Consider the following 15,115-nt stretch of genomic DNA (forward strand, 5'->3'; position numbering starts at 1 on the left):
TCGCCGGCGGAGTAGCTCGGGGGCGGAGGAGGTGGGGCACCGGATCTTGGCCGACGGCACACCGTTCGGTCGTCTCTCGCTCGAGGCTGGCGGCGTGGCTTTCCTCCCCAACCTCTCGAGTCGTGGCTTTCCTCCCCGTGGTAAAGACGTGGGTCGGGCAGGGTTAACCCTCGAAGGATGCGGTCCAAATGACCAGCTCGATTTCCCTGGGCCAACTCGGCCCGTGGTTCTTCGACCCGGGGAAACAGCGGGGATCACCCGGGAAACCTTGCAACCAAACAAGGCCTGATTGTTTGTATTCAGTCCAACTAGGACAGATTATTTGCCATGTTATTGCCACTACTCACCTTCGCTAGCCCCTTCAAGGATGTCTTGACTTATACGCCTTTGTGATCTACAAGGGGTGACTAATCCATTAGAGGCCATTCACTTTCTTTTCAATAAATTAAAAGGTGGATCTCACCTTATTTTCAACACATGTCATAACAGAGAATTTAAAAATAACTTGGTCAACATGAAAGAAAATATGAAAGGGTGCGGTATTTAGGTTTAACTATACTTTGTTGATATTCACACTGGACATTGTTGCCATTTACTTGCCGTCTAAACCATCTTAATGATTTGTCTTTTTTCTTGGATTGCAAGTTAATGAAATCACAACCGTGAACATTCTCAAAACATGGAGGAGAATTAATTTTAGACAACATACAAATCCACACAAGGTGATGGATGTCGTGGATTTAATTTTCCATTCAGTCTCTCTTTCCATTGCTTTAAAAGAAATCACTACCTCCACCTCACTCGAAAGAAATGGACAGAAAGACCTGAACAAAGGGTTTTTCAAACCTTTAAGTTCTTTTCATGAGAACAAAGGTATACAAAATTGCATTGACATACCATTATTACAATATATTATGTGTTGCATGGGTTGACGACTAGTACAACTAATTACATGGGTGAGTAACTTACAGAAACTTCATCCAAATTAGAAAACACATATTGCAAGGAATTGACTTTGGATCAACAAAAAAAGAGACGACAAGGAAAAATGGCAATCACAGAGTCACATGCGTGGAACTAACAGTAGCACGGAGGCTAACTAGTCTTCTTAATCGGTTACTATTTATAGCAGCATAGCTGCTAACTGGGTGTTCTAATCAGTGGATAATCGGGCAAAACTGGCCCCAGGAGGAGCAACACAGACGCCGCGAGGAATGCCAAGTCCAAGTCATTGGTGTTTCTCACCATAAAGATGAGATACTAATTATTTCCTTGGATGCTCTGGTTTTAGTTTTGTTTGGAGTATGTAACAACTAACAAGTACTCCAGTAAGAACATAGATGGCATATTTATAGTTGAATAATACGTGTACGTCTTCGTCTCATCTCAGTTGTACTAGCTCATATATGACCACTTCCAGCCTATCTCCACCATGGTAATTCCAAATTGAGGATCCTTGCAGCAAGTTGCTGGTCAGCTAGGGAGAGCGGAAGACGCGTGGAGGCGGAGCTCGCAGCAGCGTCGGCCGCCATGCAACCCACATCTCCACCTTCAACGGTACCAGCGGGGAGAGATCGAGATGGATATCGGTGGAGGCGAACAGATGATGCGGTGGTCCTATGAGCATGGATTTGAGCTGGGGAGTAAGGAACTGAGGGAGAGCGAGCACTCGGAGATCAGATAAGTAGTACTCCCTCCGTCCGAAAATATTTGTCATCAAAATAGACAAAAAAGATGTATCTAGAACTAAAATACATCTAGATACATCCTTTTTTATTTATTTTGAAGACAAGTATTTGCGGACGGAGGGAGTACGTGCCTTCATGCTCGAAGGAGGGAAGCCGATATTCATTTACTGTTGGTCGTGCAAAACCACGCGGACGGAGGAACCAGTGGACGCTCTGTTAGGATAAGGTGATTAGGTCGTGTGTGTGTCATGCACGTAGGTTTTTTTTAGGATCAATCATGCACGTAGGTTGGTTAGACTCCAGATTTGTTAGTCGGGCGTGCATACATGTGTGCGTCACGATGGTTTGGTGCGTGCGTGGCGTGTGTGCGTGCGTGGAGGCAGTTAGCGCGAGTGGCATTGCAGGTGTAGCGATCCGTTCGCTCAGCCGCGCCTGCCGTGTACGAGCGCGTCGAGTGCGTTGGCCATGCACGCAGCCTCGGTTGAGCGCCCGCCTATAAAACCTCCTCTGTATATTGTATGTGTGTGGTATGTGCCCAGAAGATAAGAATAGGCCGTGCGGCGGCCGAGGCGCCGCGTTGTTCGTGCGGCAGCGTTTGTTGCTTGAAAAAATCCACTGTGTTGTCCTCCTTCTTTCGAGTATTTAACAAAAACTACCGCAATTCGCGGAAACGTGACAGAAAACTACCACTTTACGATTTTGTCCCGAAAACTACCACTTTTTTATTAATCCGTGGCAAAAAACTACCAAGTGTGAAAACTGCTCGCTTTGCCTGGGTTAAACCCGAATCTGACTGCCCGACCCCACACATAAGCGGGCTAAAAATGCAATCAGGTCTCTAGTTTTTCTTAAAAAAAGCAATCCAGTCCTTGCAGGCCGACCGCTCCAGGCCCTCGCCGCCGCCGCCGCTCTCCGGCTCCCTCCGCCGCCTCGCCAAGCTCCTCCGCCAGGCCCCCTCGGTCCTGCACCGCCTCGCGCCCAAGCAACTTCGGCGTCGTCGTCAAGGCGCGCCACCGCGCCACTGGAGAGGACGTCGCCCTCAAGTTCCTGGTCCGCTCACCTGACGGCGGCAAGAGGAGGCGCCACCGTGCACACGCGCTCCACCACGACCTGCTGCGCGAGGCGTGCTACCTCGCGGCGTGCCGCGGCCACCCCTCAGTCGTCGGCTTGCACGGCATCGCGCGGGACCTCCGCAGCGGGCAGTGCAGCCTCGTCCTGGAGCACGTCGGCCCGAGCCTCGGCCACGTCCTGCGCGCTCGCCGCCGGCCGTTCACGGAGGAGGAGACGCGTCGCGTCATGCGGCAGCTCCTGAGCGGCGCCGCGAGGATGCACGAGCGCGGCATCGTCCTCGTCGGCAGCGAGGGCGCGGTGAAGATATGCGACCTCGGGCTGACCTCGGACTGGATTGCTTTTTTTTTAAAAAAAAACTAGGGACCCAATTGCATTTTTAGCCCGCTTATGTGTGGGGTCGGGTAGTCAGATTCGGGTTTAACCCAGGCAAAGCGTGCAGTTTTCACACTTGGTAGTTTTTTGCCACGGATTATTAAAAAAGTGGTAGTTTTCGGGACAAAATCGTAAAATGGTAGTTTTCTGTCACGTTTTCGCGAATTGTGGTAGTTTTTGGTTAAATACTCCCTTCTTTCATCTCCGACCGAGCGAGTGCGCGAAAGAGGTTCGTCCTACGTTTGAGTCGCTGGAGGCTACTCATCGTTCGTCGCCGGACCGGGTTTGTCCCAGCACGCTCGTCATTCAACCTCTCCAGACTCTCGAGGCCCTTGATCACGGCTCGGATGTGGGACCACACCCGTGGATCGAGGAGCGCCATGCCCACCGCCTGGACAGCTCGATCTGGCCTAGGAAGCCTAGGTAGAGAAGGTGGGGATGGAAGAGGGGAGAGGGTCGTAGCGGCACTGGTTGGGGAGAAGGCCGGCCGCAGGCGCGAGGTCGCCGGTGGGTGGTGGTGGCAGTGATGGGGAGGAGGAGACGAGTGATTCGCGAGAGTGGGTTGTGGGGTTGGTGTCTAGTTTAGCTTCCTTTCGGCACACAAAATGTTAGCTTTCCTGTTTTCATCATTGGTATGAAGTCCATGACCGTGAGATTTTTCAGTGCGCCCGAAAATGCATCTTATTGCGGGCGGCAAACTTTACAAAATATCTAAAAATGATTACATTTGTTCCATACTAATTATTAACAACTGTACAAATATGTTCTTGCTTAAAAAGTAGCACTGAAGTTGGATGCTACGTTTTATTTTTGTGGTCTGCCTCCATAATACGTTTGCATACTTTTACAATCTGATAAAGAAACTAAAATTCCATGGTTGAATTCATAACTTCTCCAGCAAGTTTTCAGCTAAATCGCGTGATTTTACACCTTATGCAAAATAGGATAAATATTATGTACTTTCCTTGGTAATTTGGAGAGAGACAGGTTGGATCAGATCAAAGGATGTGTGAACGGAAGGATGAATGCCATGTCATAAATCCAATGCTTCTATCACTTCACAAATAAGAATTCAGCACACACATGTGTGTTTTCTTGCAATTGGGGTATTTCTTATGAGTGTTATCGAAACATTTGTCAAATCTTCTGAAACGTTTACCACAACATATTGAGGTCATATCGTGACACCATGACAAGTTTCATATTTTTCAGACTTGATTCAATTTTTATAGAAGTACAATACCAAGGAACACCATGTATCTCCTTGACTCTTGCCACATAGATCTTTCAAAATTATATATAATTCTTGTACGAGGGATACAAATATAGTCATGACACTAAATATGAATTTTCAAACAATTTATGTGCACTATTTCACGTACTTGTAGTTCAAATTTGAATTATATTCACTATGCTTATAAATGCAGTTATTGACTCAAATATAGGGAATGAGCTCTGAATAGTGTCAGCATATCTCTTCACCAATGGACATCTATCTATCTATTATATATATATAACAAAAGTCAAACAAGCCATCTCGTTCATCCACACAGATTAAATTATGAAGGCCAATAATTTTTTTATATAAACAGCTGAGATTTAAAGATTTTATGTTACATATACTTTGTACATGCATGTATTGTTTAGCACATGAGAAATCTGTCACGTTCCCTCAAAGAAAATAAAATCTGTCACGTAAATGTACCTAAGATAGAATAGTGCAATCACGTGGATGAGAAGGACACGTACATGCTTAATTAGATTTGTAAAAAAAAAGATGTTTTGATTTCCGGTTAGAATTGTAAGGAAACAGAGCTAGCCACGTTACGCATATGCTTAAGGTACGTTGCTCTCCTTCCTCATGCTAAAAAACAGAAGGTACACGAGCTGCTTGCGGTACACCACACACAAAAAAAGAGTAGCATAGGGTTTTCAATGTACAGCCCTATAGGTCGTGATATTTCCTCCTGCAGGGCTGCCTTCTGCTGCCTCCAACGCAAACGAAAGTGATACCGGCTGTGTCCGTCCCTCTCCATGTTGTTCTCCTCGGTCGACTCAGCGTTGCTTATTCCTTCTGGCGTTACATGGCCGCAGCAGTCACCAGTCGCCTCGCATCATCGCAGTCCAGGCCATAGACAAAATCTGATACGGATCAGATCACATAGGAGGATGGGAGAAAGAAGAAGGGTAATGTCTTGGAGATGCATCATAAATGTTCATCATGGCGTATGACTATGATTTTTTTTTAAATGGAGGAGGACCCCCGGCCTCTGCATCTGGATGATGCATGCAGCCACTTTATTAATTATTCACACAAGATCTTACAAAGCTATACAACATTAAGACTAAAGCCACTGTGTAGGCAACATCTGTCGCTACTCCTATCCCGTTGATGAAGAGATGCTGGTAGTCTGGGCCTAATACCAAACAGACCTCACGGCCAAACCTAAATTCTAAGACCTAAGGTCCCAATTAGGACGCCTGACGGGGATGGGGCACCCACCAGTCGGACGCACTCCTCAACCAGGACACCTGCCGAGTATGAGGCCGCCACAGCCATCTGCCATCAATCCATCTTCAGTACTGTACTGCTGCATCTACCTTGCCCGGTCTAGCTGCTGTCGACGCCACCACGGTTCCAGACAACGCCACCATCCTGCACGTATCCATCCATACGTGCCCATCACCGAAACTCCGCATCGCCATGCGGCCGGGATCCGTCGTCGGCCTTGCGGTAGATGAAACACCGCTCCTCCTCGTCCCCTCCAGCCAGCTCCTGCTCCAAACCGATGCCCTCAGGAGGGAGCACGACACCGAAGGCACCGTCATCGTCCGATCCGATAGACCCAGATCTAGGGTTTCCCCCGGAACATCCCGATCATGTTGACGCAGTTTGCAACGACGATGCCTCAACAGAGGGCGTCGGAGACGCCATCATCGTCCGCCATGACCGAAGTCGGCCCGATTTTGTTCGAAAGTAGCGCCACCACGATCTCGCCGCTGCATGGATCGGAGCACACCCACACGGTGTAGATATATGGTGTCGTCGGAAAGCCGGTTGAGGACCACCGCCGCCCCACCCCGGCCCCATCACGCGCAGCCGGACGGCCATAGACGAACCACGACGGATCTGGCCGGGACGCCAGATCCACGGCCACTGCCGCCGCTCATCGCATAGCGAAGAATCCCACCAGAGGACCTCGCCAGCCCTGGGTTTGCCGGCTGCCGCCGCACAGCCAGGACGCCGCCGTGGCTGCCGCACAAAGACATCCCGCACGAGGCTCCCCAACAGCCTGATGGGAGATCCGTCGCTTCCCGCCTGCCCTAGCCCTTTAGGCGTCGTGCGCCGCCACCACCGCGGCCAGTGCCGGCGGCAGCGGCGGCAGAGATCTGCCTCTCGGGGGGGCTGGCGGCGTGAAGAGTTTGTCCCCCCGGCGTCGCCCTGGGTGGCGGCGCGAGGGGGTCGGGAGGGAGCTCTGACTTCTCAGTTGGTCCCCCTGGCGTCGCCCTGGGTGGCGGCGTATGACTATGATGCAAGGAGAAACATCAGTGCAAGGACATGATGCCCTGAAAGCGATACCTGCTGCGCGGCTGCCTACTGCTGCATCTGATGCAACTGAAAACGATACCGGCTGTGTCCGTCTCTCTCCAAGTTGTTCTCCTCGGTCGACTCAGCGTTGCGGATTCCTTGTGAAGTTAGATGGCAGCAGCAGTCACCAGTCGCCTCGCATCATCGCTGTCCAGTACATAGACAAATTCTGATACGGATCAGATCACAAAGGAGGATGGGAGCAAGAAGAAGGGTCATGTCTTAGAGATGCATCAAACATGTTCATCATGGCGTATGACTATGATGCGAGGAGAAACATCAGTTCAAGGACATGATGCCCTGAAAGCGATACCTGCTGTGTCCGTCTCTCTCCATGTACTTCTCATCAGTCAACTCGGCGTTGCTGATTCCTTCTGGCGTTACATGGCAGTAGCAGTCACCCATCGCCTCGCATCATCGTGGTCCAGTCCATAGAAAAATCTGATACAGATCAGATCACAAAGAAGGATGGAAGGAAGAAGAAGGGTCATGTCTTGGAGATGCATCATACATATTCATCATGGCGTATGACTATGATGTGAGGAGAAACATCAGTGCAAGGACATGATGCCCACGATGCATATGCTGGCAGCAATCTGAGTTTGTTGTAAACGACTTGATGTGGGCCAAATCTGACTTCTAGGTGCATTCTTTAGTCCTTCTGGCGTAACAGGACCAATATTTGCATCATGGCCCTTTCCTATACAAAATTCTAATCATGTCTCCTCCGTCTAACTGATAGAACTTGGACCTGCTCGCGATGTGTTTGAGATAATATTTAAAGAAATACCTATGCAATTGTTATTTCTTTCCATATCATTGTGGGGATTTGTAGTTGATAAATGATTGATTTATATAGAGAGCCTAACATCATATTGTCGGGAGCAAGACTAAAGGTAGTGAATTTAGGAAACACAATACATCACATATTGTACACTCCCGGTAACAGTAGCTACTGTTTTGTGTGGTTTCTTTTTCCAATAGAATAAGATGCTATATGCAAGTATTTTTGAATCTCTAGGATTATTCTATAGTTTTTAAGTAACAGTAGGGTTGTTCTGTGTCTGCAGATTATTTTCTAGAAGATGCTATATACAAATCCTTTCTCCACAGTTTTCTGTCTCTACACATCTTTGATCCTTTTCACAGCAATGCCCTAGGCTAGTAGGGAAATACACTTGTGTTCCTGGTTGTATATGCATCCTATATGCGGATTTATTTTTAGTATTTTAATAAAAAGTCAAAATAGGTAAGAACTATTTTGACAAAATACTTGATTTACTTTTGCACTAGTATATAAATCTTTACGAAAAAAACAAAAGTTGACCTCACAGCAAAAAAGACAAAATTTATTTGCTATTATAGGTCACTATTCACACTATTTTAGCCAAAAATTTGTCTTCCTTGAAAAGAAGCCAAAGGGATATTTTTTTTCGTGGATTTTTTTCTCATGAGTACAATATAAGGTCAAGTTTATTTCAAAAATATTTTCAGGAATTTTTGACTTTTTGTTGAATTACTAATTTTTTCCCATATAGGGTGCATATGTCTCCATAGACTAAAAGTTTTCCTCCTAATACGGAAATACACTTGTGTTCCTGGTTGCATATGCACAACTACTTCCTTCCGGCAGGTTCGTGCTGCACACACGAGCGAAGTCCAATTTATTTGCAAGCAGAAGATTGCCGCAAGTACATCTGGCTGCCGGATAAGAAATAGTTTATCCGTCGCTGGCATTGTTGACGTCTTTAATAATTACAGCAGGTACTCCCTCATCCTCTCACTCAATATATAGTTTTATTTTTGTAGAAATTTACGGCTAAAATTGGGGACTACATATTGAAAGCATGACTGATATATATGTATAATGTTTTTTTGAAACAAGGCAAAAGACTTGCCATTTTCATTGATTAAGAAGAAGGTTTAGACATAAGCCGTGAGGCAGCAAAAAGAAAAAGGTATACTCTCGCGACATAATAGTACTAAGCTGCTTGGCTCCCGCCAATGACCAAAGATGGGCCTCCTCTTTGATTTTAGCGATAACTATGGAGGTTGGGGCGGATACATTTTGAAAAATATCTTGTGTTGCGCTCCTTCCAAACTTCCCACGAGACAAGCATCATCAAGGAGGCAATGGCCTTCCTGCAGCGACCTCCGTCATTAACCGCCTTGAGCCACCAATCTCTAACTGAGTCTTCATGACGCCAAATCGTTGGCGAGGAGTCAAGGATGCCAAGCCAAGTGCAAATTTCAGTCCAAATCCAGACGGTGAACCTACATTGGAATAGGAGGTGGGAAGCAGATTCTTGCACTTGCATGCAGAGAGGGCACAAATTGCAGCTTAGCCAGCCTCGTCGTAGTAAATGATCAGCTGTCCAAACACGATTTTGGAAGATCAACCAAGCAAAAAATTTGCATTTCGGTGGAGCCCACATCTTCCAGATTGCAGCATTGATTGGACAAAAGGAGAGACCGGTAAATTGTGCCATGTAAGCTAAGGAGGCAGTGTACTCGCCACTGTTTGTGAACTTCCGGGTTATGGTGTCCAGTCTTCCCTGGTTGAGGATTACATCAGCAAGCATCTCCCAAAGGGTTGCAAATTCCTGAATATGGGCCAAGGTTAGTCCCTGCTGAGTGTCAATCTGGCTGATCCAAAGGTTGTTGTCAAGAGCTTTCCTGACCAGGCATGTTTTCTTTTTTGACAGCTCAAATTTTTTTGGCACAATGTCTTTAGGCCGGAGGCCGTCCAGCCATGGAGATTCCCAGAACTTAGCTTTGCTTCCATCTCCGATGCACACCCGTGTGGCAGCAGCGAAGAGATCTTTGTCGTTGCTAGTACAAGGTGTTCCGGTGCCAGACCAAGTCTGAGGTGGATCATCCCATTCGTACCAGAGCCAGCGCAAGCGTAGGGCGGTCACGAATTTCTGGATGTTGAGCACTCCTAGTCCCTCATAAATCTTGGGCTTGCAGACGAGGTCCCAATTAACCTTGAACTTTCCGCCGGCCACCTTATCACAACCCGCCCAAAGGTAGGCACACCGCAGGCTATCGATCTTCTTCATCACATCAACCAAAAGGTCAAGAGGCGTGAGGTGGTACATGGCAATGGCAGTGAGCATAGCCTCGACCAAAACAATGCGCCCCGGCGTAGCCACATGCATAGCCGACCAAGGTGGAAGCTTTTCCGGCCACCTTGTCCTCCAAATACTGAAAGTGGATAGGCTTTAGTCTTGTGACCGACAGCGGAAGACCAAGATATCGCATGGGGAAGGTAGTCCGAACCGCCGGAAAGGCCTGCAAAATGTCATCAAGGTCAATATTGCCGCAACGAATGGGCGCCACAAGGCTTTTGGCGCAGTTGGTGACCAAGCCGATATGTATCGTTTTTCTCTACAAATGTTGCGCCACAAGGCCTGCAAAATGTCATCAAGGTCGATAGGCATTTCCTGATGTCTACTCATGGTTCCAGTTCTTTGGCATTCATCACAAGAGAAGACAAACTTATGAGCATATTTGAAAAGAGTAGGCCAATAAAAACCAGATTGTAATACATTGTGTGCAGTTCTATCTCCAGCGCGGTGTCCTCCGTAAGCGTCGGAGTGACACTTGCATAAAATTTGTTCTTGTTCGTGTTCAGGTACACAACGACTAATAGCACCATCTACTTCTTTATAAATGTGTGGGTCATCCCAGAAAGAATGTCTTAAATTAAAGAAAAACTTTTTCTTTTGTTGGTATGTGAAACTAGGTGCTACAAATTTAGCAACAATATAATTAGCATAGTCTGCATACCATGGAGTACTGCGAGAAGCATTTATGATAGTTAATTGCTCATCAGGATAGCTATCATCAATAGGTACTGGGTTATCAAGAATATTTTCTAACCTAGACAAGTTGTCTGCTACGAGGTTCTCAGCTCGCTTTCTATCAATAATATGTAAATCAAATCTAACATTCTTAAGAAGTTGATCCTCACTTCTAGGAATTCTCTTAGCATGCACACTATCCATGTCATCAGCCTACCACATTAGCAATTCCTCATCCATGCACCCACTCGTGAGACATGCATCCTTCTACTATAGATAGCATGCAACAAATAATTAGGAAAACAATTAAGTCTATTTCTAGACTCCGACTCAGTCGCGTCCACCGTCCAAATTTAGAGGGCTGTAATATTAGAGAATTAATGAAGCATGCAAGCTATTGCCAGGAATAAATCTATCCTTGATTGGAGCGATGAGTGGCACAACAGAAACAAAAATGCATGCGCAGGAAAGAAGCACTTGATTTTGCTATTCACGTGCGTGCGGATCATGCTGGGGAGGGGAACCGAGAGAAAGGGCCAAAGGGCTTATGCAATAACTGCCCCGATTCTAAGGTATTATGACCGTGCTTGTGCTATTTGTTGGAGATATGCCCTAGAGGCAATCATGTATGATGATATTTCCTATGTGTTTATGAATAAAGATAGTCCTTGGACATTATCAATGATGTGTATCAGCAACTACGTGACTTGTTTGTGGAACTATGCATTGTATGATGACTGTCCTAAAAGGTCCCTAGTCGAAAGGACTGTCTGGACGCGCAGCCGACTAGACTAGCATATGACACGGTCGATGGCTTGGTCTCACTAGCCATGGAGCATTGGATGCTAACCAGATAATATGGACTTGGAAAGGTCTGGTCGGATTCGACGTAGTCAGATCCGAGTCGAGATAAGGTCCGAGTCGGACAGACTCAACTATGAGACGCGGCGATATGTCATCTGTGAATCTCTAGTACAACATACGTTCTATGTCCTAAGACCTGAGTTGACGCATGTACTCGGGATGGTGACAGACTTGCTTTGGGCTGACCAAACGCTACTCCGTGACTGGGTAGTTACAAAGGTAGGTTTTGGGTTTGTCCAGTCCCATGCTGCGAGACATGGTCGAGCAAGATGGGATTTGCCCCTCTGATCAGGAGAGATATACTCTGGGCCCCTCGGGTGATCCGACCAGGATAAGCATGGCCATGCGACAAGGATTATGAGATAATCCGGATAGTAGTCGGTATCACTTGAACGAGAAAGAGGCCGGGCTAGCACAAGGATGACAGTCTCGCCTTGAGCCCGACAACATATATCGTGCGGCAAAGGGAACAGAAGTATGACACGTTGTACAGGTTCGCCTAACCAGCTTCATAGTCTGCTTGGTGGTGGGCACGCCTTGCTAGAGGCCGCTACCAACCGTGCAGGTCGGAGGTGATCCGAACTGTAAGCAAGCCTTCTTGAACCTAAGGGGTCGCGCGCTTAAGGGAAGGAACCTACGAGGTCGGTTCGTAGGAAACTGGTCGGATGTGATCCGAACTGGACTAGGAACGTGACCGAATAGACTTTGGGCTTTAGGGTCCGTGTGAGGCCCAAGTGTTAAGCCTGCGACGGATGCCTATATAAAGTGGGGGTGCGGCATAGTCATGCGGTTGATCACTTTGGCGCTACGACTAGGCATGTGTTGCGAATAGACACCTCCACTTGCCGCCAACTGTGTGATCGGACATAGCAGTCCGCCGCACAGTGTTCCTCCCGCACGCGCGGATACCGTTAGAGGCAGTGCACTTGCACCGCTCCGGCGAACTTGTACGTGGGATCGGACGACCGGCTGTTCGAGGGACATCGGACAAGGAGGATACGATCCACGCGGACGCACTGCCACAACTCTACTTCCGCTGCACGACACTGCGCGTGTAGTGGTAACAATCTGTGATCCATCTCCCCTAGGATGTTCTTGGTTGTTTTGCGCGTAGGATTTTTAATTTGCAGTCGACGCACCCTACGGTAGAACCCAACAGTGGTATCAGAGCCTCTACTATAGGATTTGGGTTCAGACCGTATGCATATTAGATATGTGGAGGCAGCAGATGAGGTCTGTTGTTGTTTATGAGATCGGCTATGTGCACGGTTGATGTGATCAACTGCACATGGGGATCGTTGAGGCTATGTTTTCTGTCAATCGGGACCGCCGTGTGCGTAGTGCCGTGTATTTCGTACCCGACACACAAACCGGTAGAATGCGATTCTACGCACAACTTTGTTTTGCAGGTTTGATGTGAATAGTATGGCTCATGTGTATGTGATGCATGTGTGTAATTTATACGTGGCCTGCGTGTCATGTTTGTCAGCCGGCAGGAGCCAAAGTGCTGTCATTATATTGTATAATGACCTGCGTGTCGACTTGTGACTCTATGTAAAATTCATTACTAGTTGTAGTAGTTGGATAATAGAGATCAGGTTCGTAGCTTGGCGTTCCGGCGTGACAAACAAGATGGAGTTCGTAGATGTTCATCGGAGTCGGAGCCGACCTGGAAGAACGTCCATGAAGGAGCCATACTATTCAATGACACGCATGTCATACAATAAATTAAGACAACTCCTATGGCTCCTGCTAGTTGTCATACTCATCGACATGCAAGTCATGATTCCTATTACAATAACATGATCAATCTCATACATCACATATATACCATTCATCACATCCTTTTGGCCATATCACATCACATAGCATACCCTGCAAAAACAAGTTAGACGTCCTCTAATTGTTGTTGCATGTTTTACGTGGCTGCTATGGGTTTCTAGCAAGAACATTTCTTACCTATGCAAAAGCCACAATGGTGATATGCCAATTGCTATTTACCCTTCATAAGGACCCTTTTCATCGAATCCGATATGACTAAAGTGGGAGAGACTGGCACCCGCTAGCCACCTTTATGCAACAAGTGCATGTCAGTCGGTGGAACCTGTCTCACGTAAGCATACGTGTAAGGTCGGTCTGGGCCGCTTCATCCGACAATACCGCCGAAACAAGATAGGACTAGTAACGTAAGCAAATTGAACAAACCAATGCCCACAACTACTTGTGTTCTACTCGTGCATAGAATCTTCACAATAGACCTACCTCATGATGCCACTGTTGGGGAACATAGCAGAAATTTAAAATTTTCTACGCAACACCAAGATCAATCTATGGATATTCTAGCAACAAGAGAGGTATAGGATGAGTGCATCTTCATACCCTTGAAGATCACGATGCAGAAGCGTTACAAGAATGCGGATGAGGGAGTCGTACTCGCGGTGATTCAAAGCGCGGAAGATCCGATCTAACGCCGAACGGACGGCGCCTCCGCGTTCAACACACGTACAGCCCGGGGACGCCTCCTCCTTCTTGATCCAGCAAGGGGATAGGAGAAGTTGAGGGAGAGCTCCGGCAGCACGACGGCGTGGTGGTGGAGCTTGCAGTTCTCCGACAGGGCTTCGCCAAGCACTACCGAGGAGGAGGTGGAGTTGGAGAGGGGAGGGCTGCGCCAGGGGCAAGGGTGAAGCTCCCATGTGCCTCCCCACTATATATAGGGGTGGAGGGGGCTGGTTTCTGGCCCTCCAAGTCCATTTGGGCGTTAGCGAAGGTGGAAGGAAAGAAATCCCATCATTTCCTTCCCCACCGATTGTTATCCCCCCTTTTTAGGGATCTTGATCTTATCCCTTCGGGATATGATCTTATTCCTTCTAAGGGGGGATCTTGGTGCGCCTTGACCAGGGGTGTGGGGCCTTGCCCCCACTACCCACATTCATGTGGGTCCCCCCATGCAGGTGGGCCCCACTCCGGAACCTTCTAGAACCTTCCCGGTACAATACCGAAAAATCCCGAACATTTTCCGGTGGCCAAAATAGGACTTCCTATATATAAATCTTTACCTCCGGACCATTCTGGAACTCCTCGTGACATCCGGGATCTCATCCGGCACTCCGAACAACATTCGATAACTGCACACTAATTCCCATAACAACTCTTGCGTCACCGAACCTTAAGTGTGTAGACCCTACGGGTTCGGGAATCATGCAGTCATGACCGAGATAGCTCTCTGGCCAATAACCAACAGCGGGATCTGGATACCCATGTTGGCTCCCACATGTTCCATGATGATCTCATCGGATGAACCACGATGTTAAGGATTCAAGCAATCCCGTATACATTTCCCTTTGTCAATCGATACGTTACTTGCCCGAGATTCGATCGCTGGTATCCCAATACCTCGTTCAATCTCGTTACCGGCAAGTCACTTTACTCGTTCCGTAATGCATGATCCCACGACTAACTACTTAGTCACATTGATCTCATTATGATGATGCATTACCGAGTGGGCCCAGAGATACCTCTCCGTCTCACGGAGTGACAAATCCCAGTCTCTATTCGTGCCAACCCAACAGACACTTTCGGAGATACCCGTAGTGCACCTTTATAGCCACCCAGTTACGTTGTGACGTTTGGCACACCCAAAGCATTCCTACGGTATCCGGGAGTTGCACAATCTTATGGTCTAAGGAAATTATACTTGACATTAGAAAAGCTCTTAGCAAACGAAC

Source organism: Triticum dicoccoides, chromosome 3B (genome assembly GCF_002162155.2).
Source record: "Triticum dicoccoides isolate Atlit2015 ecotype Zavitan chromosome 3B, WEW_v2.0, whole genome shotgun sequence".
NCBI lineage: Eukaryota > Viridiplantae > Streptophyta > Magnoliopsida > Poales > Poaceae > Triticum > Triticum dicoccoides.